Here is a 27,792-nt window from a genome sequence, read left to right as displayed (position 1 = left end):
TGACAATTTTGACAATTTTGACAATGTTGACAATGTTGACAATTCGGACAATTTTGACAATTTGGACAATTTTGACAATTTTGACAATTTTGACAATTTTGACAATTTTGACAATTTTGACAATTTTGACAATTTTGACAATTTTGACAATTTTGACAATTTTGACAATTTTGACAATTTTGACAATTTTGACAATTTTGACAATTTTGACAATTTTGACAATTTTGACAATTTTTACAATTTTAACAATTTTGACAATTTTGACAATTTTAAAAAGTTTAACAACTTTAACAATTTTGAAAATTTTGACAATTTTGACAATTTTGACAATTTTGACAATTATGACAATTTTGACAATTATGACAATTTTGACAATTTTGACAATTTTAACAATTTTGAGAATTTTGACAATTTTGACAATTTTGACAATTTTGACAATTTTGACAATTTTGACAATTTTGACAATTTTGACAATTTCAAAAACTTTAACAACTTTAACAATTTTGAAAATTTTGACAATTTTGACAATTTTGACAATTTTGACAATTTTGACAATTTTGACAATTTTGACAATTTTGACAACTTCGACAATTTTGACAATTTTGACAATTTTGACAATTTTGACAATTTTGACAATTTTGACAATTTTGACAATTTTGACAATTTTGACAATTTTGACAATTTTGACAATTTTGACAATTTTGACAATTTTGACAATTTTGACAATTTTGACAATTTTGACAATTTTGACAATTTTGACAATTTTGACAATTTTGACAATTTTGACAATTTCGACAATTTTGACAATTTTCACAATTTTCACAATTTTCACAATTTTGACAATTTTGACAATTTTGACAATTTTGACAATTTTGACAATTTTGACAATTTTGACAATTTTGACAATTTTGACAATTTTGACAATTTTGAAAATTTTGACAATTTTCACAATTTTCACAATTTTGAAAATTTTGACAATTTTGACAATTTTTACAATTTTGAAATTGGGCTCCCGTGTCGCCATTAGTCAACAAGAAGCCATGGAAACTTGAAAATTAAGCCTAAGAACAGTTGAAAGCATTCGCCCGGCCATCCTGCCACCAACTTCTTTCCCTTCTCAGCTAATCTCGCTTGGTTGATTTCACCATTCTTGAGAAATGTAAATTTTTAACGTTGCTTCCAAGTTGAACCAACTTGGAACGTTCGTCATTTTTTTCAAATATACTCTTGATATAATTTTTCGTCGGGTATGATGATGATACGTTAATGATTTTACGGAATCCTTTTACTTTTCAGTTCGGAAATGACAATAAGGAGCGCACCCTTGCGATCTTTCAACGGAAAAGCCACCGGGACCTGTCCTTAATTTTGTTTAAATATTTAAACAGGCTGCTCCCACTTTTTGGGTAGGTATGTGGGTCTGTGGGAAGTTGAATACGGGAAGCCGTTTCGGTGCCTTGTAGTGGTGTGGTGTGAGTGTTTTAGGCAGTGGTTACGATTCCATGCAAAGTGGGCTCAAGAAGGCTTCAACTGTCGAAAGCAATAACTTTCAAATGATGAACGGCAGCGAACTTTAAGATAACAAATCAAAAGAAGTTAAAAAAATAGCTTCAAACAAGTAAGAATTAAAAAAAACACACTTTAACTAGTCACATTCTAAAGCTAGTAGCTTATTTTCGGAGCAAAATTTTTCACAAGGTGGTGATAAAGTCTGGCAGAAAAGTATACACGTGGCTGCTTTTACTGTTTCTGCTGGAATTTCCAAAAAAAAAAACAACTTTGTACTTCGTTGTGTACCATTTTGAAATACACGGACCAAAGCCCACAAAACAAGTCCCGCCCGGGCCAGCAACCGTGTGGCATTTTAAGGTGAAAGAAGGAACTTTTTTTTCGGGCGGGATTTAATTCTGCACCTCGACCGTGAACAAAGAGCATAATTAGGCGCGAATTGAGTAACCGCGTAAAAGTTGAAATCTTACTCCATCCGTCGCAGGGATAGACTCAGTTACAGCGAGAGTGGGGAAATTTAAAGCAGCTAATTAAAGTGTTTTATGAAATTGTTCAAGTGCCTACATTATGACTAATTTGAATAATTATTCTTCAGATGAAGGTTAAACGTGCGAAAAGAAGTCTGGTTTGGGAGCAGATTGAATTAAAACAAAATGAAGGCAGGCACGTGAGATTTAGTTCTTACGCAAGCACTCTTGTTGGGCAAAATCGGGTGGCTCTCATACGAATTGACCATAATTTTTATCTTTAAGATGCTACAAAACCAGAAAAATATTAGAGATGCTTGATTTTAAAGAGAAAGCCTCTCTAAGCTTTAAAAATTTGTTTATGTTCTTTTTGATTTTTTCTGATTTTTGTGATTTTGATCAGTTTGGAATTTCTGCCATATTTCAATTATTGTTTTTTTTTATCAATTTTATCCTTATTTCTCCTGTTTTCAATTTTAACATTTATATAATTTTTGTCACTTTTGTCATATTTGCAAATATGTCTTTTATATTTTTTCGTCTTTTTTGTCATTTTTGTCATTTTTGTCATGTTTGTCATTTTTGTCATTTTTGTCATTTTTGTCATTTTTGTCATTTTTGTCATTTTTGTCATTTTTGTCATTTTTGTCATTTTTGTCATTTTTGTCATTTTTGTCATTTTTGTCATTTTTGTCATTTTTGTCATTTTTGTCTTTTTTGTCTTTTTTGTCTTTTTTGTCTTTTTTGTCTTTTTTGTCTTTTTTGTCTTTTTTGTCTTTTTTGTCTTTTTTGTCTTTTTTGTCTTTTTTGTCTTTTTTGTCTTTTTTGTCTTTTTTGTCTTTTTTGTCTTTTTTGTCTTTTTTGTCTTTTTTGTCTTTTTTGTCTTTTTTGTCTTTTTTGTCTTTTTTGTCTTTTTTGTCTTTTTTGTCTTTTTTGTCTTTTTTGTCTTTTTTGTCTTTTTTGTCTTTTTTGTCTTTTTTGTCTTTTTTGTCTTTTTTGTCTTTTTTGTCTTTTTTGTCTTTTTTGTCTTTTTTGTCTTTTTTGTCTTTTTTGTCTTTTTTGTCTTTTTTGTCTTTTTTGTCTTTTTTGTCTTTTTTGTCTTTTTTGTCTTTTTTGTCTTTTTTGTCTTTTTTGTCTTTTTTGTCTTTTTTGTCTTTTTTGTCTTTTTTGTCTTTTTTGTCTTTTTTGTCTTTTTTGTCTTTTTTGTCTTTTTTGTCTTTTTTGTCTTTTTTGTCTTTTTTGTCTTTTTGGTCTTTTTGGTCTTTTTTGTCTTTTTTGTCTTTTTTGTCTTTTTTGTCTTTTTTGTCTTTTTTGTCTTTTTTGTCTTTTTTGTCTTTTTTGTCTTTTTTGTCTTTTTTGTCTTTTTTGTCTTTTTTGTCTTTTTTGTATTTTTTGTCTTTTTTGTCTTTTTTGTCTTTTTTGTCTTTTTTGTCTTTTTTGTCTTTTTTGTCTTTTTTGTCTTTTTTGTCTTTTTTGTCTTTTTTGTCTTTTTTGTCTTTTTTGTCTTTTTTGTCTTTTTTGTCTTTTTTGTCTTTTTTGTCTTTTTTGTCTTTTTTGTCTTTTTTGTCTTTTTTGTCTTTTTTGTCTTTTTTGTCTTTTTTGTCTTTTTTGTCTTTTTTGTCTTTTTTGTCTTTTTTGTCTTTTTTGTCTTTTTTGTCTTTTTTGTCTTTTTTGTCTTTTTTGTCTTTTTTGTCTTTTTTGTCTTTTTTGTCTTTTTTGTCTTTTTTGTCTTTTTTGTCTTTTTTGTCTTTTTTGTCTTTTTTGTCTTTTTTGTCTTTTTTGTCTTTTTTGTCTTTTTTGTCTTTTTTGTCTTTTTTGTCTTTTTTGTCTTTTTTGTCTTTTTTGTCTTTTTTGTCTTTTTTGTCTTTTTTGTCTTTTTTGTCTTTTTTGTCTTTTTTGTCTTTTTTGTCTTTTTTGTCTTTTTTGTCTTTTTTGTCTTTTTTGTCTTTTTTGTCTTTTTTGTCTTTTTTGTCTTTTTTGTCTTTTTTGTCTTTTTTGTCTTTTTTGTCTTTTTTGTCTTTTTTGTCTTTTTTGTCTTTTTTGTCTTTTTTGTCTTTTTTGTCTTTTTTGTCTTTTTTGTCTTTTTTGTCTTTTTTGTCTTTTTTGTCTTTTTTGTCTTTTTTGTCTTTTTTGTCTTTTTTGTCTTTTTTGTCTTTTTTGTCTTTTTTGTCTTTTTTGTCTTTTTTGTCTTTTTTGTCTTTTTTGTCTTTTTTGTCTTTTTTGTCTTTTTTGTCTTTTTTGTCTTTTTTGTCTTTTTTGTCTTTTTTGTCTTTTTTGTCTTTTTTGTCTTTTTTGTCTTTTTTGTCTTTTTTGTCTTTTTTGTCTTTTTTGTCTTTTTTGTCTTTTTTGTCTTTTTTGTCTTTTTTGTCTTTTTTGTCTTTTTTGTCTTTTTTGTCTTTTTTGTCTTTTTTGTCTTTTTTGTCTTTTTTGTCTTTTTTGTCTTTTTTGTCTTTTTTGTCTTTTTTGTCTTTTTTGTCTTTTTTGTCTTTTTTGTCTTTTTTGTCTTTTTTGTCTTTTTTGTCTTTTTTGTCTTTTTTGTCTTTTTTGTCTTTTTTGTCTTTTTTGTCTTTTTTGTCTTTTTTGTCTTTTTTGTCTTTTTTGTCTTTTTTGTCTTTTTTGTCTTTTTTGTCTTTTTTGTCTTTTTTGTCTTTTTTGTCTTTTTTGTCTTTTTTGTCTTTTTTGTCTTTTTTGTCTTTTTTGTCTTTTTTGTCTTTTTTGTCTTTTTTGTCTTTTTTGTCTTTTTTGTCTTTTTTGTCTTTTTTGTCTTTTTTGTCTTTTTTGTCTTTTTTGTCTTTTTTGTCTTTTTTGTCTTTTTTGTCTTTTTTGTCTTTTTTGTCTTTTTTGTCTTTTTTGTCTTTTTTGTCTTTTTTGTCTTTTTTGTCTTTTTTGTCTTTTTTGTCTTTTTTGTCTTTTTTGTCTTTTTTGTCTTTTTTGTCTTTTTTGTCTTTTTTGTCTTTTTTGTCTTTTTTGTCTTTTTTGTCTTTTTTGTCTTTTTTGTCTTTTTTGTCTTTTTTGTCTTTTTTGTCTTTTTTGTCTTTTTTGTCTTTTTTGTCTTTTTTGTCTTTTTTGTCTTTTTTGTCTTTTTTGTCTTTTTTGTCTTTTTTGTCTTTTTTGTCTTTTTTGTCTTTTTTGTCTTTTTTGTCTTTTTTGTCTTTTTTGTCTTTTTTGTCTTTTTTGTCTTTTTTGTCTTTTTTGTCTTTTTTGTCTTTTTTGTCTTTTTTGTCGTTTTTGTCTTTTTTGTCTTTTTTGTCTTTTTTGTCGTTTTTGTCTTTTTTGTCTTTTTTGTCTTTTTTGTCTTTTTTGTCTTTTTTGTCTTTTTTGTCTTTTTTGTCTTTTTTGTCTTTTTTGTCTTTTTTGTCTTTTTTGTCTTTTTTGTCTTTTTTGTCTTTTTTGCCATTCTGTCGAAACTTGACAAGCAATAGTGTTATTTTTTTAGTTTTTTTTCGTTTTTGTCGAAACTTGTGGCACGTTTTTTTTAAAGTTTTTGACATCTTTATAGTTTGGAAACGCTAATAAATGGTCAGTGTTTTTACTTATTGATTATATAAACCGTTCCCCCCCAATTTCCCCCTCAAACTTTCCCGGAGCAGACAAATCGAGAACCATGAGAATATCAATTGTCCCTCGATTACCACAAATCAGGTTACAAAGCTGGGTCTCTGGCAACAAATCATCAATTTTGAGCGCCAAAAAGTAGGGAATGGGAACCTTTTTCTCTTCGAACGACGACGTAGATGAAGCACCGCCACGTGTTTTGTGTATCCACCCACCCACGTGGTTGACTGCCTATGGAATTCGACAGCAAATGATGGGTACGGGAAAACCTAAAAATTCGAAAGAACGGTAGCGGCAGGTTATCCGTCCATTTATCACTCGGCACAGAACCATCCATTCCGATTGCGTTCGATATGGGATTCCCGAAGAAGGAAAATGCACACCTGTTTTTGTGAGATTTTGTTTTTTCCCATAGGGAAAACCGATCGGAAAATCTCGAAGCCTAATAGATGAGCACGGGGGTTGAGTCGAGCGGCGAAATTCAAACCAACAATCTCACACCTCGTTTGTGTCATTGAACCGTAAACTTCTTTATCTCCGGCGATTTTTCTACGTTTACCCTGCTCTTGGAGTAAGATTTATCTGATCCACCCACACCCTGTCATATTTTTTCTATTTCAACCGTCGGGTGTCTCAAAAGGATTAGCCAAAAATGTGCGAGGATTTTGGTTCAGCTGGAACTGGACTCGTGCCCGACAGGCTGGGAAAGATCTTATTTTAAGGTTCCGAAGTCGGGTTTGTTTCTCGTTTTGGGTTGTTGTTTTTTTTTTCGCTGGATTGAGAATCCACGACATGGCTAGGACGAAAACAACAACCCGTGTCTTCCAGCTGGTGTCGGAATTCCACGTCGTGTCGGTGGAATAATTATCTTGCAGCTGAGAGTTACAACCGCCCAAGGAGCGACCCGGAGTGGCAAATTTATGGTCCTAGGGATAGCCCATCTGTATGAATTACCGAGCGCTCGTTGGAAGTTAAATTTAAATAACGCTGCCCTCTCGGTTCTTATCAGAAGAAGTTGTATAAGGACATTCCGAGTTTTCTTTTTAATTTTTGTGCTATACCGAACGAAAACAAATATATTAAAAAAAAATCTGATAACAGAAAATTAGATAATCTGATTTTCTATCGAGTGTTATCTGTGTGGAATTTGCTGAAATCTCATCGAAGAAACCTGCACCTGTGAATGAAATGTACTTAACGCTTCACAGCCCATCGTTAATCACTTGACAAGTATCTGCGTATGAAAAAAAAAACACTGCCAGAGATAATTTTTTATATTAAATTTATCGCAAATATCCTCCCGATGAACGGATGAACGAAGTGGCTTATCGGTAATTTTGTACTGGACAGTAAAATAAAGCCCCCGGTAGCCGCCCCCTAGGGAGCTGTGCCAAGTTTATCGGAAAACAAACGACAGTGAGTTTACAACCGCATAACAGAGAAAACACCTCCGCTTGTTTCCGCTTTTCACTCCACGCACCCGGATATCCCGTTTGCAGAGGAGCCAGCAATTTTCAGTTTTCTGCAGAAATCTGCCCGTACTTACAGCCGATGTGTTTGTAAAATGACAGAATCAGAAGTAGGTAGTAACTACGGTGCTTATCGGATTGCGACTGCGGACCAAACTGTGGTCGTTGCCGTTTTCATCGACGACGACGTCAGGTCGGATGGATGCAAGCGATCCCGCTGGAAGGTTCGACAAAATAATCGATAAGCCTTGTGCTTGTCTTTGGCCGGCAGGCTGTGTAAATGCAACAGTCAGTTTGAGTCAGATAAACATCACTGCTGTGTGACGACCAGAGGTGTCGTTGGTTTTGTTTTGGAACAAACATCATCTTTATATTGAAAAGATCGCAAAATAAACTGTGAAATAAGGACACCCTCAGAACAAAGCCATAAAGGTATAGCATCTTGACTTAAGGGCTAAGAAGCGTAAAAACATTTCTAAATGAAATTGGTATTCTTACCTTAAGTTTATCTTAAATTTAATTTACATTCATCAGCAAAGAGAAGAAACGAAACACTCTCTTTATTCAGGCTTTGCAATGGGAAACCGAAACTTTTTTACTTGAATGGTGGCTCCAGAGAGTAACCGAAAGGTACGGAACAGATCATCGCGAAAAATTGCAACAAGAAATATTTGTGGTCGGGAATGCCTCATTGGTTAGAACTCATCAAGCATTAATACGAAATTTGCTCTTTCACCCGAATAGAGGTGCAAATTTGCGGGCTCTTACTGAAGTGTAAAGTAATAGGTGGTGTGACTTGAAAAAAAAAAACTCTAACAACTTAGGGTTTATCATAAGGTTGCCAGAATTTTTTCAGCACGTACCCGGCCGAACAAATTCAGGCTATTTGATCTAAAAACCTGGTAAAATCCGGACATTTGGTTCCAAAACGTCGACCAAAAATCCAGGCAATATCCGGGCAAATTTGGTCAAAATCCAGAAATTACTCAACACAAATCAAGAAATTAAAACTTAAAAAAAATCTGTCAGCAGTTTTTAAATCGTATTTAAGGCTTTCAAAATACTTCTCGTGATGATTTTCATAAAAATTGTTCAAACAATTTCAATTAGGACGCATATTTAGAATTTTTTTTGGTTTTTTTTTGGAAAATAAAGTGAATAAATCCGAGCAAAATCCGGGCTTTTTTAAATGTCTAATGTCAAATTTTGTATTAAATATCCGGGCAGACCAAGATTAAACCGGGCAATCTGGCAACCTTAGTTTATCAACGATAAACCGTTTTTTCAATACCACTAGTTTGACCGATGAGTTTTAATAAAAAAATCACAGAACTATGAACTATGGATTTTTTATTACTTCGAGATATCCCTATTCCATTGCTTGTTGGTTTTGTTTGTATAGCATTCTTTAGAGCAAGTTCACTGGTGTTGGGATAAAGTGGTAGAAATGTTGACACTTACAGCACATTTTGAAAATTTTGCCATGTAAAAACATTTTCAAGATTTGTGGCCTTCTAGTTTTTTTACAACACGTGTTGTATTTTCGCATGCTGTGATGCAAAAATAGTAATATTTCTATCACATACGGCTGAAATAGAAACAGTGTTGTAAAAAAAATATAACGCCCCAAGATCTTGAAAACATTTTTGCATGGTAAAATTTTCAAAATGTCAAAATTTCTACCACTTTTTCCCAACACCAGTGAACTTGCTCTTAAGGATTTAAAAAACGAACATATATATATCGATTTTTGAAACGAGCCTCTGTTATAAGAAAAACAAGGAGAAGTAGGCGATGGCTGATTAACATCGCACGCGTGTTTTTACTTTGAGGATAATTCCAATAATTTTCGTGTTTTTATTGAGTGAATCTTTATGAACTGGTAAGTAGTATTTACGTGTGTAAATACGGATGTTCACAGCTGTGGGGCCACCGGAATAATAAACGTGTTTTTCAGGGAGCTTTAAAATTTGCCTAAGAAAGTTTAAAGAACCTTCCTCGATTGCGGTTCATTTGTTGGTGTCGAAGCAGTGGTCAAATTCATGGATCCTGAAATTTTGTATTGAAAGCTGTTGTTGCGTGTAAGTGATAGATAAGTGTAAATAATTATTGTGAAAAGATTCAAACAGCTCGGTTAATGTGGCACCAAGCTTCAAAATAAAGGGTGATACGGTCAAAAATTGATCAATATCAACTTGACGAATTTCTTTCAATTTTGCATTTAAAAAACCTGAACACCCCTCATTTTGAAGGTGTGTGTTTGTGTAGAATGTTGCTCCTATTTTGATTTTGGAATTCACTCTTCAGTTGTCAAAATGCCGTCCAAGGAAGAAGAGCAGTGTATCAAAATTTTGCTCGCGCATCGCGAAAATCCGAGCTACTCGCATGCAAAGCTGGCAAAATCGATAAAAGTTGCCAAATCAACCGTTACAAATGTAATTAAAGTGTTTGGGGAACGTTTGTCGACAGCCAGGAAGTCTGGATCGAGGGGAAATCGAAAACCGGAAGCCGCTGAGACGACAAAGAGAGTTGCCGGTAGTTTCAAGTGAAACCCTAACCTCTCTCTCCCAGATGCCACAAATAAGATGGTTGTATCGTCTACACTCGGATCGGAACAAATTCGCAACCGGACCGATTACTGTCAAACTATTAGTTGTCAGTTTGAATCTGTCCAGTTTTCCTTCGAATTCTGTTAGATTTTCCTGACCATCTCTCCGCTGCCATGCAAACAGTGCAGATGACAGAAATCGAAATCGATCAGTTCAAATCGGTTCGATTTTGATTCGAATTCCGTAAGTTTTTTCTGACGGGAGTATCATTCGAAAACGATCGATTTTGTTTTTGCATCGCAGCAACCTGGTTTTTGCAATATTTTTTATCTATCATCGGTTCGTTCAGTCAGGTTTTTGTTGTCGACAGTTTGTACGTGAGTGCTTTTGCTACCGCGAGAAGTGAAGAAAAAACTCGCTGCTGCTCGCTCAGGACCGAAAAGAGGTGAACAGGATGCAGATGAGCAAAATTGACATCTTTGCCATCGGTCGGCCGGTGCCGACGGAAGATCTGCTAAGGCTCTTGAGTCGCCAGAGATTCAGCCAAAGGCAGCGTCGGTGGCAAAACCAGCAGCAACAGCAGATTCCGGTGGCCGACAGCGGATACTGTTTGTAGTTAAACGGTGTAAGAAGCATGAAAAAACAAGCCGAAACCCAATGCAAAGGATAGTACAACGACCCGTAAAAGTGAAATTTCTACCCCAAGAAAAAAATTTGAAAAAAACCGTCAGATTTAGGTAGGAAATCTAACCGATTTCGGTCTTGAAACGACCCGGTTGTTTTGACAACTCACCCGTAAAAACTTATCGTCGTCACAAGTTGTGTCACCAGGGCACTGAATTCGTCCGAATTCGGTTGGATTTCTGGTCAGATTTCTAACCGATTAACGGGTTGAACGGACCGAAATCCAACCGATTTTGGTTCGATTTTTCGATCCGGGGAACCGTGCATCGTGCCAAAAAACGAGCCGGACTATTTTCTTACTAGAAGGTAGTCACTCCAAATCGCGATGATAAACAAAAAACGACGACCAAAGCGTGTTCCCGAAGGCTGTACACGACGATGCTGACGAAGTTTGACTGCGTGGTAATGGACGACGAAACCTACGTCAAAGCCGACTACAAGCAGCTTCCGGGACAGGAGTTTTATACGGCAAAAGGAAGGGAAAAGGTAGCAGATATTTTCAAGCACATGAAACTGTCAAAGTTCGCGAAGAAATATCTAGTTTGGCTAGCCATCTACTGTACCTGTGGCTTGAAAAGCATCATTTTCATAGCTTCCGGGACTGTCAACCAAGAAATTTACGTGAAAGAGTGTTTGAATAAACGTCTGCTGCCAATTGAGAAATACTGAGCTATTGTCAAGCAGAACCTATAGAAGACCATAAAAACTGCTAAGGACGAGCAGCAGTTCAAGGCAAACTGGCTTTCTGCGGCGAAGAAGGTGGACAAGGTGGCTGTACAAAATCTGATGGCAGGGATTAAGCGTAAGGCCCGGAAATTCGGATTTGGAAAAGCGGAAGCCTAACTGAATATTTTTCCTGAATTTTATACTAATTAAACTTGAAAAAGAAATTTAATTTGATTTTTTAAATAAACGATTTCACCGATTTACACGCGTTTTCCCTTGACCAAATTTTGACCGTATCACCCTGTATATCTTGTAAACTGCCCCAAATGACCCGACTTTTGAAAAGGTTATACGCTGCAGGCTAAAATTGATCCTGGGCCTAGTACAAGATCTCATGCCAAATTTGGGCCAGATCGGACCACGGGAAGGGGTCGCTCAACGAGCCTGAAGTTTGTATGGGATTTTGAGACATTTTGTTCGAGAGGAACATGAAAAACCAGTTTTTCGTCAATAACTTTTGTGTCCTTCGACCGATTTCTTTCAAAAACGGGTTTTCTTAAAGGCGACTGCCAACAATTTTTTTAGATCGAAAAACACATGTACCAACGCTTTATGATGCCAATTAAATGATAATTTTTCGAAAAGAGGTCCTTTTACATTTTTCTCACGTTTTTATTATATTAGCTGTAGCTTTCTTTTGATAGAAAATGAGGGTGAATCTCATCACAAATCGTCCAGTCATGTTCTTAAGCCCCTGTGGTTATGCAATTTTTCTTTTAAATTGTCAAGCATTTTTCCGCCCTTACATCTTTGAACTATCAAGTGAATATCATCCAAATTCAAATATTAGAAAAACATCAAAAATTGCAATCGAGCGCAACAACAATGGTTAAAATCGGTCATTATTTGACGAGACGGCATATATTTCACATTGAGTGTTCTGGTCGGACATTTAGTCGCCTCATTGAAACAGTGATGAATATCACCCTTAAAAAAGTTAGCCAATTTTTGAAGCTTAATAACTTTTTTATCTCAACTTTAATTGAAATGAAACCTTCGGATGAAATATTTTTCATAATTTAGGCTTTAAGAAAACCCATTTTTGAAAGGAATCTGTCGAAGGAGACAAAAGTTCTTGACGAAAAACTGGGTTTTCATGTTCCTCTCGAACAAAATGTCTCAAAATCCCATACAAACTTCAGGCTCGTTGAGCGACCCCTTCCCGTGGTCCGATCTGGCCCAAATTTGGCATGAGATCTTGTACTAGGCCCAGGATCAATTTAAGCCTGCAGCGTATGACATTTCACAGGTTTTAAATTTCCCATACAAATTTAGGCAGTCTTATATCTAGGGTAAATAATTTTAAACGGAACTAGCCTAAAACTGATCTTGAGCGGAACTATTTACTTTTCCTATGATCTAGGCAATTATTATTATAAAATTTTACTGACCCCAACTTACAAACCTGAACCGTTTGAAGCAGTAAAACGGATAGCAATCGGCGATGACTGCAGATGACGCGTCGATCGTCGTAGAAGTGGTCGAACTGTGTGGCTTTGCTGTTATCTTTGCTGTTGTTATTCTCTGTCTTTCTATCTCTCTCTCTCTTGGCTTATGGTTCTGCTTGCACTTGGAGCTTGTTGGGTTTGGTTTCGCGTTTGAAGTTCAGCAGACGTCCTTATCTATCGTCTAAAATCCTCCTCTCGATACTACCTACTGGATGGCGCGGCGGCGATAACGGTTTCTCCTCGATGGTGTTCCGATACTAAATTAACCACTTTGGTGTTGGCTTCTGTATCAACAACCCGGCCGGGGGCTGATGGCCAGAGAACTACCTACTGTTTACTCAACACGTTGCTGTTTGCGCTTCCAGGAACTGTATATGTACACTGAACACTGGAAACTAATGTCACATTGCAGGCAGATGGTTGATTTTCAATATCATGCTTGATTGTTGAATGGACTCTAGGAGAATAATTTTCGTCTTTTCGAATCGTTTTGATTCTACAAATAATTGTCATTCGAAAGAAAAACCGCTAAACCTCCACCTCATATCACTAAATCTAAAACCAAAAATAAAAATATGATGCAACTCTACACATTTTATGTCGTATTGGAAAATCACCAAGAAACAAAAAAAAATGATCAGAAAACGAAGTTGCAAATTAATTTTTGCGCGCGTTTCGGTTCCGTTCCTATCGGTGGTTAAAATTAGACTGGAAAAACTCGGGGTAAACATACCGGGTCGTGTGTGTGAATCGCGCGCTCTTCATCGATAACATCATCCCTCGTTGCTTGCCCCAGGCACACGGGACACCCGACCCGACCTACCCGAAAGCAATTCGACTGAGAACACGTACTACACACCATGAAATCTCGATTCTAGGCTGATACCGAAAAGAAAAATAGAAAAAAAAATGCGGAGCTTCTATTGACTGAAAATTTATTGATAAATATACAACAAAACCCGCACCAACTCCCGGGCCCCTTTTTGGAAGAAAGATTTTATCTGCGGCTAAGTAAATGGTGTACCTATTACTAAGCTCGGGAGGGTTTCGACCCGACTTTTTTTGTTGTAGTTGTTGTTGATGTTTTTCCGCTGACTGTTTTTGGGTTAGGGAAAATCGTGAATGCGGTAATGTAGATGTGGGTACATTTGCATTTAACTACAGCGGAGTGGTTCATGAATTTTTAAACGCAGGTTTATGCATTTTTGATTGTCTAGCTCCCTGAAGTATGGGTGCGGTCATTTAGGATGAGACGGTAACATGACCCTTGAAAACGGGTAAGCGAATGCGGCGGGTAGCTCCTTTTCTTCCTCAAGAATACACAATTATCGAAAAAAATATTAAGTCAAATATCGTCTTTGTTTTTCACTAATCACTAATCACTAATCATACATCCACAGCCAGAACTTATGTCTGATCCCGGAGAATAATTAAAGCTTGTTATTATTCTTCTTGTCTTTGCTCATGTTTTCCATTATGTTAACATAAAAATATTAAAACAATAGAAACCATAAACCGGCCGGGCCCACTGTGGAGCAGAGAACGCAGAGACGTCAGGAACAAAGAGAGAGAAGAAGCGTGGACCACCAGTACCATACGCTCCCAAGGGAATTTTCGTTGGAAGCATGAGCTAAGATATTTTGCTTCTTGATGATATACCTATCGCCATCCTCGAACGGTAGAAAATGACATATTTTGTATACAAAGATCTCAAAATCAAAACAGTTAGTAACATTTGAAAAATTAATTAGAACTATCAACTTAACCGATTCCATTGAATGGTTTAATGGTTGAATATTTATTCTGAGATTCTTGTATACTGCCATTTCAGGTCAACGACCAAGGTTATAGCGCCTTTACTCACTTTTGAAAAGAAATACAGAAAAAGAAAACAACATTAGTAGCTCACAACCTTTTGAATCCTTAATAGGATTCAAAAGGATTGAAAAAAATGGATATACGGTATAAATCTCAATATCATACTTTTCAATGTTAAATTTAATAAATGAAATATCTATGATGAAAGCTTGGTGTATACTTAGCTTGCCATTATTTGTTGTTCGGATACTCTTGATGGATTTGTCAATTGAAATTTGAACGTAGCGATATTTCTCCATTAACATGTTTTGGAACATAATAACCTTCCCATATGAGTAGGTTTTTTCTGATGATCGCAGTAGACCACGCATCATCACACTTTTCGTCGAAACAACCCGTAAGTCACAATCGGAAAAAATATGCTCTGGAGGAGGGATCTTGACGAACATCTTACTATCCACTTTTGACGAACCTTTCACTAACTATCAGTTCTCATGTTTTCACTAAACAATTAACACCAATTTAATTTTTTCTTCCTTCACGTGATATGAACCAATTAATATCACATTTGTTCCTGCATTAGTAGCAATTCAGAAACAAAAATTCGTTGTTGGGATAAACACAACCGAACTCTTGAAAGACACCTTCGAAAAAGAATGAATGACGAACGGAAACTATGACTTATGGAATCTATTTATCATCGTTTTGGATTGCACATTTCGAGAAAGTAGGATATTCCTAAGTCATTATAATGGAGTTAAAAATATTCTGAACTTTCTTTCATCAGCATTAGGAACCAAACTTAAGCACTCGCAGTCGCCCCTGATTGGCAACTTTTTTCCCTTAAAGCACAGAATGGTCCCGATTGTCCCGGTCCTACGGTGGTCACTACATCTATATAGTTTGTCTTCCCAATCCGGTGGTTAGACTTTTTAATTATTTCATTCTAACTTAAAATGAAAACTCATTGATTATCGAAAATTTTCGCGGACGAAGAAAAAAACGCGTGCGGTACGTAGAAGGTATCGCCTACTTCCTCTTAAGTCAAATATCGTCTTTGTTTTTATCTATAAAAAGAATATTTTCGACTGAAAGTAAGTACACCTAGGTTTTTTTTACGCGTTTTTTGTTACACGGTTTTTTACACGGCTTTTTTACACGGTTTTCGGGAATTAACACGGTTTTTTTACACGGATTTCGCGAATTAACACGGTTTTTGAGAGAAAATATTCCTTTTCAAAGGAAAACACTGTGAGACCTGAAACCTGGAACCTAAGCCCTGAGACCTGAGACCTGAGATTTGAAACCTGAGACCTGAGACTTGAGACCTGAGATATGATATCTAAGACAAGAGACCTGCGCCCTGCGACCTGAGACCTGAGACCTGAGACCTAAGGCCTTGGGACTTGAGACAAAAGAATTGAAACTTGAGACCTGAGCATGAGAAATGAGACATAAGTCATGAGGCCATAAAACACGAGTCCTGAGATCTGAGACATGAGACTTTAGACCTGAGACTTGAGACAAAAGGCATGAGACTTGAGACAAAAGGCATGAGACTTGAGAGACAAGGCATGAGACTTGAGATCTGAGACATGAGACATGAACATTGGACATGAGACATGGGACATGAGACATGAGACATGAGACGTGAGACTCAAGTTCTAAGACACGAGATCTGAGACCTGAAACCAGAGACCTGTCACATAAGACCAGAGTCCTGGGACATAAGACAAGAGACATGAGAATTGAGACCTGAGATAAAAGACATGCGACCTGAGACCTGAGACTTAAGATATGACACCTGAGACTTGAGAGCTGAGATCTGAGACCTGATACTTGAGACCTGAGACATGAGACCTAAGAAATGGAACATTAGACCTGAGACATAATATTAATAATAAAAAAGGGTGATACGGCCAATATCAACTTGAAGTATTTCTTTCAATTTTGCATTTAAAGAACCTGAACACCCCTCATTTTGAAGGTGTGTGTGTGTGTAGAATGTTGCTCCTATTTTGATTTTGGAATTCACTCTTCAGTTGTCAAAATGCCGTCCAAGTAAAAGAGCAGCGTATCAAAATTTTGCTCGCGCATCGCGAAAACCTGAGCTACTCGCACGCAAAGCTGGCAAAATCGCTAAAAGTTGCCAAATCAACCGTTACAAATGTAATTAAAGTGTTTGGGGAACGTTTATCGACAGCCAGGACGTCTTGATCGGGGGGAAATCGAAAACCAGAAGCCGCTAAGACGACAAAGAGAATTGCCGGTAGTTTCAAGCGAAACCCTAACCTCTTCGAGATGCCGCAAATAAGCTGGGTGTTTCGTCTACAACCGTGCATCGAGCCAAAAAACGAGCCGGACTTACAAGAAGGTAGTGACTCCAAATCGCGATGATAAACAAAATAAGACGGCCAAAGCGCGATCCCGGAAGCTGTACACGACGATGCTGACGAAGTTTGACTGCGTGGTAATGGACGACGAAACCTACGTCAAAGCCGACTACAAGCAGCTTCCGGGACAGGAGTTTTATACGGTAAAAGGAAGGGGAAAGGTAGCAGATATTTTCAAACATATGAAACTGTCAAAGTTCGCGAAGAAATATCTGGTTTGGCAAGCCCTCTGTACCTGTTGCTTGAAAAGTAGCATTTTCATAGCTTCCGGGACTGTCAACCAAGAAATTTACGTGAAAGAATGTTTGAATAAACGTCTGCTGCCTTTCTCGAAGAAACACGGTTGCTCCGTACTGTTTTGGCCTGATTCGGCATTTTGCCATTACGGTAAAAAGACCATGGAGTGGTACGCCGCCAACAACGTGGCGTGGTTCCCAAGGACAAGAACCCTCCCAACACGCCAGAACTCCGACCAATTGAGAAATACTGGTCTATTGTCAAGTGGAACCTAAAGAAGACCAAAAAAACTGCTAAGAAAGAGCAGCAGTTCAATGCAAACTGGCTTTCTGCGGCGAAGAAGGTGGACTAGGTGGCTGTACAAAATCTGATGGCAGGGGTTAAGCGTAAGGCCCGGCAATTCGGATTTGGAAAAGCGGAAGCCTAACTGAATATTTTTCCTGAATTTTATACTAATTAAACTTGAAAAAGAAATTTAATTTGATTTTTTTTAAATAAACGTTTTCACCGATTTACACGCGTTTCCCTCGACCAAATTTTGACCGGATCACCCTTTATTAAAATCATTATTTTGGTTCAAGTTTGCATCGAGCAAATTTGATCCGAAAATCTAATGATATTTATTTCTTACGTTTTTTTTTTGAAAATTTGATCGTCGTAGATCCGCCGGAGGATAGCCAATTTTCTGACAAGTTTGTTAACACTTCAAATACTTTTAAGAATCAAACGATTTCTGTTTATTATGGTTAGTTGATTTTTTCAACTGAAAATTTTCCTTGGAAAAAGTCTCCTGGGGTCAACCCCTAAACCCCCCCTCCCTCGTTCGCACGACCTTGTTTAATATAATTATATTTTAATTTTTATCAGTGATATTTTTCACCATAAAATACGGTAAAAATAAAGAAAACAAAAAAAATTGAACCACTCTACCCCAGCTAGGTCTCATATTTATTGTATTTGTTTGGAAAGAGATTTCGCGATATTTGTTACATGATTTTTCTCCCTCTTGTCAGATACCGTGACAGGGGGAGGAAAACTTCGAGAGGGCGTAGAGAGTAGTGAGCTTAACTGACTGACTGACGACTGTTGACTTTAACGGCTTTTCACATGCGAAGCGTGAACACAACAAACGCACAACATTCGCATTCGGTTGTACTCCTTTATGCTAGGTTCAGGGAAAAAACACACAGGTGGGAATCATCGGTTGCGTGTGCTATCATTGGAGAATACCTATAGCAAATTATGAGGTATTTGTAAACAGATAATAAATTAGATACCAGTGCCATGTCGGGGCTGAGAGCTCTTTAGCCTTGTAGGGAGGGCGAACTGAATTTCGACAAACGATTTTCCATTATCAGCACTCGTTACTAAGAGCAAGTTCACTGGTGTTGGGAATAAGTGGTAGAAATTTTGACACTTTTAGCACATTTTGAAAACTTTACCATGCAAACACATTTTCAAGATCTGCAGCCTTCAAGTTTTTTTACAACACGTGTTCCATTTTCGCATGCTGTGATGCAAAAATAGCAATATTTCTATCACATACGGCTGAAATAGAAACAGTGGTGTAAAAAAATACAACGCCCAAAGATCTTGAAAACATGTTTACATGGTAAAATTTTTAAAATATGCTATAAGAGCAAGTTCACTGGTGTTGGGAAAAAGTGGTAGAAATTTTGACATTTTTAAAATTCCACCATGCAAAAATGTTTTCAAGATCTTGGGGTGTTGTATTTTTTTACAACTCTGTTTCTATTTCAGCCGTATGTGATAGAAATATTGCTATTTTTGCATCACAGCATGTGAAAATGGAACACGTGTTGTCAAAAAACTAGAAGGCCACAGATCTTGAAAACATTTTTACATGGTGGAATTTCATGTCAAAATCCAAATTTATTCAAGAATATAAAAAAATATGAAAACTATGTCCATTTCAAATCAAAATTTTCATAACCTTTAAGCCAAAGTGCGTTTTCTTCCAGTTGGTTCCTACGAAGAGTGCAGTAGCAAAAATTTGCTACCAACCTGTTACGAGACCAAGCCCCCTTTCGAAGTAGGTAGAAAGCTGCAAATTGGTTTAAGTAGCTCTCGCAAACACAAGAGGACGTAAAATCTCGGCTAATGCAGCCCCCCCCCCCTCCCCCCTCCTCCCCTACAGAAGCAAGAAGTCGTTCAGATCTTACGAGGAGACTTAATGAAAGGTGGGTTCAGGGAAAAATAGTAAATCCACCATTGCTTCCAGCACCAAGAGCAGCTAACGAAGGAAACGCCATCATCATCGTACTTAAACTTACAGCCAAATAAAAGCACATTGGAACAAACAAAAACAGCACATTGGAACAAAAAAGTGAATGACAAAGGAAATGGGAAATGCATTTCGATTGTTGTTGTTCAAAAGTTCTCAGTGTTTACGGGTTTACATTTTCTTTGTAAAACCAATATCAAAAACACATTTTTTTTTTGTAGCATCTTTATTTGAAACGCCTCTAGGCTTTAGGGTACCAAACTCATTTTGTTGGTTTACAATTGTGTGCTTAAATCTAGTTCATCAAAAGAATATAGATATAGGGAAATCTATATATATAAAAATGAATGTTTGTCTGTCTGTCTGTTCCCTATAGACTCGGAAACTACTGAACCGATTATCGTCAAAACTGGCATCTGAAGGTTTTTGAGGCCGGGCATGGTTTCTGTAATAGTCAAAACTCCATCCGACTTAAGGAAGGAGAGGCTTCCATACAAAATTTGTAGTTTTTCGAAACAAATTAAAGTCATGACATCCATTTTCTTGAGATGTTTTTTTCCTTTGGGCGGTTTGTTTTTCGTCTCTATGGTCGAGGCGTCGCAAAAGGAAAGTAACCCAGGCATAGCATACTGATCAGTAGGAATATTTTGGCGCGTATTTCTCAACCTGGGGTTTGTTTTTCGTCTCCATGGGCGAGCAAACGTCGTCGCAAGAGGATAGTAACCAAAGCACACTGTTCATTGATTGCTGGAAAATTTTACAACAAGGCGCCTGTTTCTCAAACACGTGAGGCGATATGCAACCTAGATGTGTTTTTTTCTTGCTTATTTGATTTGTTCACAGCACGTGGAAATAAATGACGCCTAGATGTGACACGGATTGGTATTTTATCAATCGAATCAAAACCAATTGAAAAATTTGCAAAAATACTTCCATATTTAGTTCGTGTTAATGTAGTTGAAAACAAATTCTACTTTTCAATCAAGGAACATTAGAACATGTTCAAACGTTCAACTTTTTCTGTTAAAAAAATTAAAAATTATGTTTTCTTCTAGAAATTGTTACTTCGGCCCAAACACACAACTGAAACGAATTTGGAAATAAAAATGGGAGCTTTTTATTTTAAATTATTCTGAAAATACCATCGTACTTTTTGCTTACATACCAATTCAAGTACGTACTTAACATGAAAAGTGTTTTTGTGTTATATGGCTGCATAAAAGAGACTTTTGATCCGCTTCGTTTTTGAAAAGCGAGACTTTAGAACTGATATTCAACTGGACGCAAAATTTTGAAGAGAAATTTTTAGTTTACCCTTAAAGTGTTGAAAACAATATTCCCTTCTGTCAACTTACACGGTGGGGCAAGGGCAAACGTCGAACTTTTAAGAAATTCATCTTCAAAATGATTCAATATGTTGGAAAGACCAAAGGGGTATTCCCAATGTTGAAACTGCAGCGGAGATTGAAAATTCTTAAATGTCTTTGTAAATGAAGGTCATTCCCTTTGAACAGCATTCGTTAAAAGTGGAGTAACAAACATAAATTTATATTGCAGGAATACTGCAGATATATCAGTGAAACTTGATAGAACAAAAAACAGGAATTCGTATTAAATACATTTTCAAGCCATTACTCTGACGCATCTGTAAATAAGCTTTGCATTGACACTTGCCCCAGTATACGGGAAAAATGTAAACTTAGGAATTTGTTTTTACCTACATTTTTGAATATTTGACTTTCAAAGAGAAAGTTTAAAAAAAACGCTGAGAACTTATTTAGTGATGCAACTGATATTTTTTTTAAATATTTATATGTTTACCGTAGTAAAGAGCTTTTCAAAGAAGGGACCATATTTAAAAAGGTTTTTTTGGGTACAGAGTACAAATTTCAGATCTTGAAAAACGGGTTTAGAGATCAAGTTTCAGTAAATAATATATACCATCTTTGAATTGCAATTCAGAACTGCAGCTGCAGCTCTCATTCCAAAGTTGTTGGTTCTGAAGTATGATGAGGTTTGATTTAAAAAAATGCTCTCTAAAATCTAAATTTTAATAAATTTTTACAAATTACATTTATTTCCGGAAGGTGTAGCAAAGCACAACGGGTCAGCTAGTATGAAAATAAAAAGAACTATATACGAAGATCAATAGCTTTAAGCAAAAGGTATATTTCGAACATGTAGTCCAATTTATCACGGCCAGTACATCAAAAACACATTGATTTAACATAAACGACTGTAAATATTTATTCACCTAATTTCAACATTAAAGGTTGTCCACGATGAAAATGCCACACTATGAAATTGCTCTAACCTTTTAACCGTTGGGTAGAATTTAACGTAAATTTGGGTTGATTTAGTTCATAGTGCATTGTTTACATCCTGCGAGTTTTAAAGTCCTGTGATCAAAACTCGCGAGAATGGAGTCGAAAGAACAGCTCGTGCGTTATAAAATCTTGCGCATTCATCACGAGAACAAGAATCTCTCGCATCGTTCCATCGCTAAAATGTTGGGAATCGCGAAGCTGGGTGAACTTTTCGTGACCCAGAAAACGGTGAATGGACAGGTGTACATGAAAGAGTACCTCCAGAAACAGCTGCTTGTTTGGTTTCCGTCGAGGTCGCAGCACTGTAGATGCCATCCGCTCGGTCATCGAGGTAGCGGACAGAGCCAGGCTAACCAAGAGGAGAGGGCTCCGCTTTTGCGCTGTGGTCACTCTGGATGTGAAGAACGCCTTCAACAGTGTCAGTTGGACAGCGATTGCGTCGTCGCTCATCCGAATGAGGATCCCGGCATATCTGTATAGGCTTGTGGAAAGTTACTTCCACAATCGCCAACTGCAGTATATGACCGGCGAGGGTTTGCGAATACAAGAGGTTTCGGCGGGTGTTCCACCGGGGTCAATACTCGGCCCGGTTCTGTGAAACATCACTTAGGACGAACTCCTACGAACGAGCCTCCCATCGGGAGCCGAACTCGTAGGATTTGCGGATGATGTCGTCCTCTTAGCGAGAGGCTCCTCAACAGCGGAGGTTGAGCTACTGGCCACGGTAGCTATCCAGGCAGTGGAAAGCTGGATGCACTCCAAGTGCCTGCGTCTAGCCCACCACAAAACCGAGATGTTGCTAATCACCAACCTGATCTCACCCCAAACAGGTACCATTGCCGTTGGACCGTGCCATATCGTGTCCAAACGCGCAATCAAGTACCAAGGGGTGATGATAGATGACAGGCTCAGCTTTACGAGCCATGTCGATTACGTGTGCAAGAGAGCGGCAATGGCCACGGCCGCACTCACACGGATGATGCCGAACTCCTCGGCCATCCGAAGTAGCAAAAGGAGGATCCTGGCAAGTGTAACCACATCGATCTTGCGGTACGGAGCAGCAGCCTGGAGGCAGGCCCTGGAAAGAAACTGTAACCTGCAGCGACTTAGCAGCATTCAGCGGCTGATGAACGTGCGGGTTATCAGAGGATGACGGACCATGTCGTCCGAAGCCACCTGTGTAGTAGCGGGTGTCATGCCCATCTCGGTTTTGCTTGAGGAGGATGTCTATTGCTACGACAACAAGGACACGCCCAATGTACGAGAACTCGCCAATGAGGACTCGATGTTCAACTGGCAGCAGCTATGGGACAGCTCAACGAGAGGAAGGTGAATTCATCGTCTGATCCCGCACATCGGGAGCTGGATCGGAAGAAGGCACGGTGAAGTGGACTTCTATATGACGCAATTCCTTACTGGTCATGGGTGCTTCATGAAGTACCACTACCGGTTTGGACATGCGGCTTCGCCACATTGCCCAGATTGTGGTGACGAAGAAGAAACGCCCGAGCATTTGGTGTTTGTCTGTCCGAGGTTTGCGGCGGTACGTACTTCCATATTTGCCGCCTGTGGGCCCGACACGACAGCAGATAACGTTGTACAGAGGATGTGTGCGGATTCTAACACTTGGCATGCGGTCAGCGATGGGTTCACCCGGATCATGACTGCCCTGCAGAGGAGCTGGAACCAACGGCAGTCCGCGAACGGTGTAGGATGACTTCATCGACGGGGAGCATCTGAGTAGTGTGCGTCCGATCCCTTGATCGAAGCTACAAAGATAAGGCATTATATTCTGCGTAGCGGAGGTCAGGGGTGCGCCGCGAACGTGTCTAGGATACCCCAATGTCGGGGGGTATCCGAGTAGTGCCGCTTTCAAAGTGGGAAACTGCGGGGATAAGACTTCACCTTCCTCGTAGCGGACCTCGAGGGAAGAGGGTTAACCACCATCGGGGGATACCCACGGCTCTCGATGTTGGGCGAGCCTCTCGAGTCGGAGTAGGATGTCGTCACCGTCGGGAAACATCCGAGTCGTTCAAAGTCCCGAACGTGTGCCGTGACAAACGCGAGTCCAGGACAAGCTGCTCTCGATCTGGCACACAACGGGCAGAAAAATCCGCGGGCCAAAAATCCTAGGGTTGCCAGCCAAGGGGGATAAATAAGACCGGACAACGGTCGGAGTAGATTGACCCCATCGACGGGGGGCTGTCGAGTAGAGTGCGTCCGACCTACAAAGCTACAAAGATAAGGCAACACCTTCTGCGTAGCGGATGCCGTGGGTGCGTCACGTTCGTGCGTAGGATGCTCCACCTTCGGGGAGTATCCGAGTAGGGATACTCCGACCTTTTTCGCAGTGGAAATCGTTGGGAAAGGGTTATTCCACGTTCGGGGAATACCCGCGGGTAGAGTGGCTCTCGACGCCGGGTGAGCCATGCGAGTCGGAGTAGGATGACGTCTTCGTCGGGAATCATCCGAGTCGTTGTGTTAAGTCCCGCGCGTGTGCCGTGACAGGCGCGAGTCTAGGATAAGCTGCTCTCGATCTGGCACACGACGGGCAAGGTGGCAAACTTCGAACCCTGAAGATAAGAGGTCGGGCTTCGAGTCGTTAGTGGAGAGGTCAGGTCTCAAACCTTCAGGCGGAGAGGTTTGTGTGGTCAACCCCGAGTCCTTATTATAAGGGGTCGGGTCTCGAGTCGTAAGAGGAGGGATCAGGCCCCTTACCAACAAGAGGAGGGGTACAAGTGGTCACCTCGAGTCATTACGAGGAGAGGTCAGATTTCAAGTCGTTAGAGAGAGATCGGGCCTTGAATCGTGCAGAGGAGAGGTAAACCTCGAGTCGTTAGAGGAGAGATCAGGCCTCAAGTCGCAAAGAGGAGAGGTTTGTGTGGGAATCTCGAGTCATTGCGAGGAGATGTCGGTTCTCAAGTCGTTAGAGGAGAGTTCAGGCGTCGAGTCGTAAGGATGACTGGTAAGAAGCGGCTGCTTCCTCTTCTGAAGGCCTACGAGTTATTACCCTATCGTGGGTTTCAACAAGCAGTACAATAGGTTGTGTTTCTTTTGGAAAATACGAGTTGCTACACCTTGGTGGTCAATTGAAGTCTTGAGACGGTAACGGCTGGTCCGGGGCAGGTAGGTTCCATTCCCATAAAAGCAGTAATACTTTTTTTTTTAATTTAATGAGTTCTCGAAGAGAGGGAAGTTTATACGGTGCGGTTGGAAAAGAACTCAATTTTTATATTTCCAAAAATAGTCAAAACTCCATCACCAGTTTTAGTATTAACATTAAGTTTTGCTAGAGAATTGAAACAAGTTGAGCACGACTGACTTTCAGTGTGGGCTGCACGGCTAATTTTTACCCTAAACACAAACACGCAAAATCCAAATCTTCGTGGATGCAATCACAATTTACTCTTACGACATATTAAAAACATAAGCTAGCTTAACATTATTACTCACGGGCCCGTTTCCTACCATAACATCCAAACAATAACAACAATTATATCACAGCTCGGACGGCCCATGTTTATCACAGCCGAATATCACGGAATTTCTGGCAACTCTGCCAGGTTGCACTGCTCCACGGGCACGCACCACTTCCCGGAGCACCTCCGCTGTCTGCTTCCGGCTGGTTCTGTTCCGGCTTGGCCAAAAGAATGAGCTGGGCCCAATAATGCGTTGAGCTCCCGAACTTGGCTCTCCAACAACGACCTGTCGATTTACAATCATGGCTTAGCACTTCCAATTTTGTTGTTCAACAAATTGTTACTCACCCGCTAGGGGTCGTTGTCCAACCATAATTTCCACCATCAGTGGGATGCTGACCAGATTATGGTTATGTTCCGGTACTAAAAGGTGAATACGATTTTGTCGCAATTTGTTGGGGAAAACTTTAACTTAAATCACTCACCCTTGCGTGCGATGTTTTCTTACGCTTTCTAATTCGCTTCCCAGGAACAGCACTTTTTGTCCTCGCTCGTTCTGGCCTTTCTTGCGACTGCGATCGAATTGTGTCGCGAACGAGTCTCCTTTGTCTGAGAGTGGAAGGAGTTTTAGTCTGATGCAAATTAGGCCGCTGTGCTATCTCACCTTTGCATCAACCGATACGATAGATCCTCCTGTTCTGATGGCTCCAGTTATAGAGTGCGCAGTAACGGCGAGCGACAATTTCACTCGGAAATTTACTAGAAACTATCACGAGATCGGCCGTCGAATTTGTCTTCTTGTTTCGATGTTATTTTGGTTTGGATCGTTGTTTTTGTTTTGTTGCACATGTACGTTTGACATTTTACATTCTTAATTCTAAACAGTTAGTTTTGGCTTGAATTACTACCGTTACTGCACGCTCAAAACTTAATAACCACAAATACTTAATTATAACGCTACAGAATTTTAGCCAGTCTTCAGTCAAATAGCCCATCGTGCTGCATTCCGGAACGGAAGATTTCTTGCAGAATTCCATTTTTTGCATTCCATCATCGTACTCATTTCCAAGTATCTATCCTACGTTACGAAAACAGTTGCCACCACCAGCATCTACTACACAATTAGTCGGACCAGGATTTCGAAAAGCATGAGAAAGCTCTAGTAAGAGAAAGTTATTCCTGCGGCACCATCCATATCCTAGGTACTGTGGTCCTTCGAGCTTCCGGGGCAGCACATCCAAAGGTAAACACTTGAAAGCGAACCTAACGCTCCCTTAAAGTACTCTACTCGTATAGTTTTCGAGCACTTTGGACATGTGGCTGGGTCGATGAAAGTACGAGGCACACCACAACCATATTCCAAGGAGTCCATAAAAATGAAGAGTTCCACTCGCTTCGTCCCGTCCTCGCTCATTATCACCGGCCATATCTGGATTTTCTCCGCATTAAGCTGAACAGCTGAGACGGGATGCCGGAACGGTGCATCAGCACCGGAAATGGGGCATGTTAAGCACTTTCATGGATCATCATGCAATCGGATTGGTAGGTAATATTTGCATAACGGCAAGGAAAGGGTCGTTGAATCAACACACACACACACACATGTAAGCACAGATCACAAACCGGAACCCATTCATTGCGATGGATTTAGCTTTGGCCGTAAGATGAAATTGCATTTATCGAACGGTGCTGCTCTGAGGGTCCAAGCACATGAAGCTGGATAAATTTATCTAAAGTTTGGCTCGAAAGCTTTTGAGTTACTCTAGATCTATAGAAACAAGCATCACAGCTCGACACAATTTATTATTGGTCCATCGCCGGTCCAGCTTGTTCTTGTAGTCAGGGCAAGGCAAAGTTTTGAACGATGTTTGAGTCCAATCGATTTAGTAGCATTCATTATCACGTTACTACTGAACTATATTGGATGGTTTAAGGCTTCCGTAATAATTTCGAAAGCTTAAAAGTTACTTGGCAACTCAATTAAGCCTGGCAAATCAGATTACAGTTTGTCTAGCTGTCGGGCTGACTAACTTCGTTTCGGTTCTCAGATCTTTGCCCAATTCGATTTGATTACTAACGAAAAGAAATTTAGAAACGATTGATTCTAAAATGGAGAAATTTAGAAATCTCAGGTAAAAAAAAGATTTTTTCCAAAGCCAATCAAGCCAAACCTTCAGGAATGGTGAACTTCTCAATAGCATAAATTAAAGTGAAAAATCTCTAATTGAACATCACTCATCGTTTCAAGTCTGTCAAAATAGTCGCTCTTTCTATATGTCTATCATTATATCAACTTTTAAGCTAAGTCCAACTTTGATGAGCTTTCACCATTTGGAAAGATGAAAAATAGCAAAGAATTCTTCGCAAAAACGGGCAACCCCAAAATTCAACAATCATCACCAGGAAGATAACACATCAAGCAAGGGCTGGAGGAAGCGTTAAAAAAACATCGCTAGTGAGTGTGAGGATGGATGAAACGAAAATAGGAAAATCACTTGCAGTCCATTAGCGAAGAGTTTTTTTGTTGATGGTTTGGGTTGGTGTTGAGAAGGATCCTTTTCAAAGCAGATTTCAACCCTATCATGATTTAGCTGCTCGACGCTCTTTAAATTGATTTATCTGACCCCACGTCCGGTCGCAAAAGTCCACCCACTCGTGTTGGGAAATTATTGTTAGACGATCTTCTCATTCCAAGAATTACAAAAAATTAAATTCAACAAACATAAAAGACAAAAAACAAATATGACAAAAATTCCAAAACTTAAAAAAATTACAAAACATGCAAAAATTCCAAAATAAAAAAAAACTAAATATACAAAATTTACAAATACATATAACAAAAATAACAAAGATAAAAAAAATAACAAAAATTTTAAAAATTACAAAAATTACAAAAATTACAAAAATTACAAAAATTACAAAAATTACAAAAATTACAAAAACAAA

The 27,792-nt window shown here is 38.2% G+C and overlaps 1 protein-coding gene across 3 annotated transcripts in view; it reads right to left on the bottom strand.

The window, feature by feature from the left end:
- LOC129745788 (fibroblast growth factor receptor-like 1) overlaps nt 1-12,840 on the bottom strand; it is a 43,532-nt gene extending 30,692 nt beyond the window's left edge. Inside the window, exon 1 of one of the 3 annotated variants that reach the window (XM_055739136.1) lies at nt 12,351-12,840. The gene's annotated coding sequence lies outside the window, so the exon portion shown is untranslated. Of the gene's footprint in view, nt 1-7,077; nt 7,437-12,350 lie in introns of those variants that run through there. The other 2 variants (XM_055739145.1, XM_055739154.1) reach the window with 2 other exon arrangements.
- Nucleotides 12,841-27,792: the final 14,952 nt, after the last annotated feature.

This window comes from Uranotaenia lowii, chromosome 1, assembly GCF_029784155.1.
Source record: "Uranotaenia lowii strain MFRU-FL chromosome 1, ASM2978415v1, whole genome shotgun sequence".
NCBI classification, from domain to species: domain Eukaryota; kingdom Metazoa; phylum Arthropoda; class Insecta; order Diptera; family Culicidae; genus Uranotaenia; species Uranotaenia lowii.
The sequence above is the reverse complement of the archived record's forward strand: the minus strand, read 5'-3'. Positions and strand labels throughout refer to the sequence as shown.